General features: G+C 41.1%; 1 long non-coding RNA gene across 1 annotated transcript in view; it reads left to right on the top strand.

Moving 5' to 3' along the window:
- The window catches only part of LOC103482040 (uncharacterized), a 94,883-nt gene that overhangs the window by 44,954 nt on the left and 43,929 nt on the right, over nucleotides 1–6,000 (top strand). The window contains exon 2 of the long non-coding RNA XR_536382.2: nucleotides 5,001–5,122. This is a non-coding gene — a long non-coding RNA (uncharacterized LOC103482040). The remainder of the gene's footprint in view (nucleotides 1–5,000; nucleotides 5,123–6,000) is intronic.

Genomic DNA, 6,000 nt, shown 5'->3' with positions numbered 1-6,000 from the left:
GACAATCAACGGGGAAAGACGCAGAGACAGGACTAACAGGGAACAGAATCACACAGAAACTAGAAATTAAACACATAGAAACACGGATCATGACACGCAGTTGACTTACAAATCCAGAAGCACCGTTTATTTTCCTTGGCACTGAGGAAACTGGGAACACAATAGATGTAGCGCTAAGATGGTTTCCACTGTGCATGTTGATGTATATCAAGGTGTATTTGGTGTTTAAACTTTTAAAATAGGCAGTTACGAGCATTTCTTTAGAGGGTGCCTCAAGTATTTGTGGATTGCAGATATTAGTGGGGGTTCTGGGAGTCCACTGTAAATGGCAGGTGTGAACAGATGGACTGAACACTTTCCACTTGTAATGAATCAACTAGCAAAAGCAGAAAGACTCTTCAAATGGCAATCGTCACAGCGCCAAGAGCCACAAAAAAACTTCTTTTTTTTGGGGGGGGGTAAAATGTATCCATTAAAAACAAAACTGAACCTGACCAACGAGTGTTAATCAGAAATTGCCCCCGTGGTTTCATTCTCAGAGATTCCACGGAGAAAGGTCACAAAGTGTGCATGGGAGCAAGAGAAACGCTGCGGTTTGTATTCTGGCTGTTAGACGGTGACACATCTGTTTAATAATTACTTCCCAATTCCCAGACACAGTGGATCAGTGTTTGTGTTGGCTGACTGCAAAGCTAAGGTGAAGACTGACATGCGGCTTTGCTAGTGATGGACGGCAGGTTGCGCTGACTGAAAAAACATCTGCTAGAAACTGTCAGTAGCATGGCCTTTAATTAAAGGGAGCTGGAAATTTACTGTGGTGCAAAGGTGAAATGTTCTAACTCCGCATCGGGGTAAATTTATGCCATTTCAGAGAAACATCGCTTCTCTATGCGTCGACTGTTACCTGTAGAGCAATCTCTCCCTCTGTAATTATCTGTGGAAAACTCATCAAAAGCTCATTCACCTGAGGATTAGTACGCGGCGCTCGGCAGCTTAGCTGAGGTTTCTGGGACTTTTACGTCCTTGTGTGAAACCGATCAGATGCATATCGTTTGGCTGCTGAAAGAGGAGCAAGATAAATAGTTGTCATCTTTATGGAAATGATGGTAAAATCTGCGGTTGAAATTTCTTTGGCTGACTGCAACAGTTGCCATGACGATCACAAAATGTTTCTACTCGATACAACACTGCAGGTTTTTCCTTTCATCTTCCAGACTTTGTTGGTTGGAGTTTAGTTTGTGCTCTTGTGAAATTACAGTTTCTAGTCCCCATGAACATTTTGTCGCATTACAACCATGTCGACCACGCTTCCAAATACTGAGCCTTTAAAGACAGAAAAACTGCTTAAGACATTTCACTGCTGGAACAGATGTCATAGCCACTTTCATTAACAGACGTCTCGTTTGGCTCTGGTCTTCTATCTGCAACGGAGAAAGATTGTTTATAGCGTACGCAATTTCTTAGCTTTGTAGCGCAGCTTCCTTCACAGTCGACATGGCCAAGCGTTAGCTATTGGGTAAAATCAGACTCTCTGAACAAAGCAAAGCGTAGAACAAGGTGCTGGCTTTTACCAGGAAACCCAATTCATATAGGGTCCACCTGTCCAACATTGTGTCTCAGTAGGAATGCAGCTGTTCTATGAAATGCCTCAGAGGTCTGTCGGAGAACAGCTAAACTCACTGGCCAATCAACAAGAGCATTAATCAGATATAGTCAAGTAGCTTCTGGTCCGGTTGCAGAGTTTCACAGGTCAGGATGGGGAGTCTATCAAAGGAAACCACAAATCTGGTCTTTATGGAAGAGTGACAAGACAAAAGCAATTGTTGAAAGATAAGAGGTCTTGCTTTCAGTTTTCTGGAATCCAGTTAGGAGACAGAGATGAGATACGGGATAATGTTCTCTGGTCAGAAGAGACCAAAACCGAACCTTTCAGGCAGCAGACAAAACACTGACAACACCTTCAACACACCATCACTGCAGTAACAGATGGCAGAGACTCGTTGATGGGACACTCCTTACAGTTCAATGCTGTAAGAAAATCTTTGAGGTTTAAGATTTGAAAGAAGAAAGCCAAAATTCACTCATGTAGGAAACTGACAGCCATGTGAGCCAATAAGAGCACATTTATGTGTTGGAATCCTAATAAAACACATTAAAGCCTACAACATCAATGTGACAAAATTGGAACAAAATCAGTAGTTGTGAATGATTTCACAAGGCATGGGATTGTTCATGACCAAGCCACGTGTGTTCATACTACACATTCCATGTACTCGCACTTGGCACCACTAACCAAACAGGGAGAGGTGAGACGGCGCGTCCGCAGTTAAACCCGATCCTCTGTTTGCAGAGGAAACCAAAAGGCCTGTGCTAACCGTCAGCTCTGATGTTATCTGGGAGAAACCGATCTCCATCGGGTTGCTTCGGCTTCGGAGTTGAGTAATCCAACCGCACACAGCGAGGAGTTGACATCTGTCAGAGAAGGGAAGCATCGGCAGCAACAACACCGTTGTTTTCTTGACTTTTTCAGATTTGCGAAGTGAAGGGTGACGTAGAGGATTACGGAGAAAAATGGGAATCTGAAGTAGCTGTGACAGATGCGTATAAACATGTTGACTGACGAGAGATCAGATTCACCGAGGTCAGAAACATTCTTCAGGGTCAGCTAGCTTTCAGATATTAAAAAAAAGACGATTTTTATGTATGTGTATTTTCAAGACGTTTCAGTGGCCTGGAAGTTTTAGATGATCATAAAATAACTCACAGAATAATATTTTGACATATTTTTAGACAAAATTTGATGCAACACCAACATGACCCCTGATTTTCCCATCTTTGTATTGCAGCTAAATTGCCTACCAGACTCCACCCACCCTTTACTTCCACGGTTTGCACATCTTTTGAGGTTTTGCTGCAGATTTCAGCAGAGAACCTGACATAAAGTAGAAACTCCCTTCCAGCCAGACAGATTTAAAGAGCAGTGGTAAAAGCAAATGAGGTGGATTAGCAGTGCTTGCCAACAACTGATGGTGTTACCCGGGAAATGTCTCTGCTGTCTGGATGTTTAGCTGTTAGCATGTCGTGACAGTTATGTCATTCAGCAACAATCTTTTACTCGGAGGCCTCTCTGGATGATATGAGTTACGGCAGCATTTATTTTCTCTTTGGGATAAGGAAAGTATTTTTAAATTTCAAATTTGAATAGCAAACGAGCCATGCTTAAGACTCCACGCTTATGGAACACAGACAAATATTTTAAAGCTCAGGCATCAACCTGTAAATGATCTGGTTGTTACCAAATAAAAATCTCACTGAAGATGCACCAAACGTTACTTATGGATACAAAAATGAAACAGTTTGTGGGAAAAAATTAAGCAGACTCAAACGCCGTCCTTCCACGGCTTGGTCTGGCCAACAAATGGAACAAAATGCGGCATGTTTAGAAATTCTTGGCTGGAAGACGAGTGAAAGGCCATCAAAATTTTCTCTTTTCTTCTGAAAGCCGGTAGTGATAAAAATACAAATAAAAAAAGCTTCAAAAGCTTCTCCAACTATTATTGTTATGGAGTATAACGATAAGGTGTATTCATAATAAACAATTTGATGTTTGGCAGAATGCATTTCAGTGGCAACAAAATGAGTCACAAATCCCACATTTAAGTCAATACTGAGTCAGAACATACAGACTTAGTAAACAAATTATAACACTTTAATACTTGATTCTTTAATAAGAAACATTTACATAAACATGTGTAACTTTTTATCATAAAAGAAAGTGATTCAATTTCCAAACCTTAGCAAAATATTCATTGGCAAACTTATTTTATTTCCTCAACAAACCAAAGTTCTGAGGAAACACTTGTAAGACTCTACGCTCTAAAATCCTCTTAACTAAAATACACTTTGTAGACATCTAGCGGTTTCCGATGCCACTTTCAGTTGTGAGATGTTTGCATGTCAACACAACTGAAGTTTGGATACTGACTCTGCCCAGGACTTTGTATGTCCTCATTCTCAGTCAGTCTTTGGTGGATTCTGCTGGTATGGTTTGGATCCATCGTCAAGTTCTTCTTTAGCATTTCCTTTTATATTGTCTGTCATTCCTAAAGCACCCTCTATGACACAGTAGCAGCCATGATAGATTCTATGATGGTCAGGTTCTGCTGCAGACCGTGACACTTTATCCTCCAAGCCTTCCAGATGGCATTGTAACCTTTATTTGGAACGTTGCATTCAGTTCTGTTGTCCAGTTGATTAATTTTTAGACTCATTTGTCTAAAAACCCTTATTCCTGGTAGCATTAGTCCTGGTCTTTGTCTACGTTCCCTGTGTTATGTTGTTTTTAGAGCACCAAATGGTTCCCTTCTGGCACACCTCTTTCAGCATCTTGCAGTCTGCTCTCAGGATGAACTCAGGATGGAAAACGGAGGCAGTTGTTTTGAATGTCCTCCGTTTCTCGACTATTTTCAGTGGGCCGATTCTAAATTTTCTCGGTCTCTTTAAATAACTTGCCAGACTTAGAAGCTGCTAGTTCTAAAAGGCCTCCAGTAGTTCTGTGGCTCTCACCATGGTGGTCAGTCTCACTTTAACAGTCTGGAACACACAAACAGCTAAATGTCTGAGGCTTGAGCAGGTCAAACCTTCAGAATGCTGAGTAACTCATCACCTACCCCTGATTTGACGTACCTACGAACAATTTCAGTGGGGAGAAATGTTTCCCTGTCCTTATCCGTAACTCTAAGTTAGCTAAATTTGTGTTAGCTTTCCAAATATCTTTTGAATTCTTGAAATGTGTTATTGACATCTGGTTACTAAATAGCTGCATGCCCATAAATGTTTAAAAAAAAAAAAACAGCCGGTGTAAAGGTGAAGGGGTTGGTTTTTCACTTTCAGGGGGAAAAACAGTTTACATAAGAGGCAGGATACCTGTTTAAGACTTCATTTAGCTCTGCACTGTGAATAAACACCCTCTGAACCACATGTTCTTTTCTCTCTTTCAGCGCTCACACCCTCAGCTTTCGTTCTGGCTCTGGTTTCCACTTTCACACACCGCAAAGACTCCATGATCCAACCTGAGCTACCCACACGCAGCAGATTGGCTTCCCCGGCTGTCCGGGCCCAGGTTGGTAAGCGGCATCAGAAACAATAACTGGAGTGACGCTGAAATTGTCAAAGTAAAAAAAAAACAACAACAACAGAACATCACATCTGTTTGCGCTTCCACTCGGTTTGAAACTCACAAATTACAGAGAGGTGGACCGATACAAACCGCGATCCCTTACCCCGAGGCATTAACTTCCACCAAAATACTGCTGTGTGTCTTTGCTGTGGTTGACGCTGGTACCGCGCCATTCTGTTATGTCTCCTTCTCCTTCATGTTAACGCAACCTATTCAAATAAATGATGTAAGGGGTTTATATTTGCTCTCATGGCAACGGCTATTATGCAGGTTCCTGTGGTATCAAATAAAACTGATACCGGTAAGAGTTAGCTGAAGAAACCACGGCCTATTCAAACTCTTTTGAAACAGAAGGGAGTATCGGGAGAGTCAGTGACTGTGTACATGCAAGCATATAAGGGGCTTTTAGATTTCAATGCAACAATATAATGCAAGAAAGACTTTGTTGAACACTAACCCATTGTATTTGACAGTCTTATATGGTAACATTTCCATTTATCACATTCACCCAAAGCCCGGTTAAGGCTCGGTTGACTTCACTTAACTATGATGTCAATTTAGCATTTTTTTTGAAGATGGGGAGAACAATCTCTAACATTTAAACAACAAGATCTAAAAATATATTTTATTGTCTACATATGGCTGAAAAGTTGACTGATCAAATGGGCTGTAATGCCTTAAAGCACTTTAGACTTTAAATAGCTTATTTTTATGGGCAAAAAAGTCGAGGACTGATAACCCCTATAAATTAAACATGCATAGATGTTTGTGGACACGTTTGGAGGGGACTAGCTTAGTAGCATTGTAATGTTGTGTTTGTG

Source organism: Poecilia reticulata, linkage group LG19 (genome assembly GCF_000633615.1).
Source record: "Poecilia reticulata strain Guanapo linkage group LG19, Guppy_female_1.0+MT, whole genome shotgun sequence".
Taxonomy (NCBI): domain Eukaryota; kingdom Metazoa; phylum Chordata; class Actinopteri; order Cyprinodontiformes; family Poeciliidae; genus Poecilia; species Poecilia reticulata.
The sequence above is the reverse complement of the archived record's forward strand: the minus strand, read 5'-3'. Positions and strand labels throughout refer to the sequence as shown.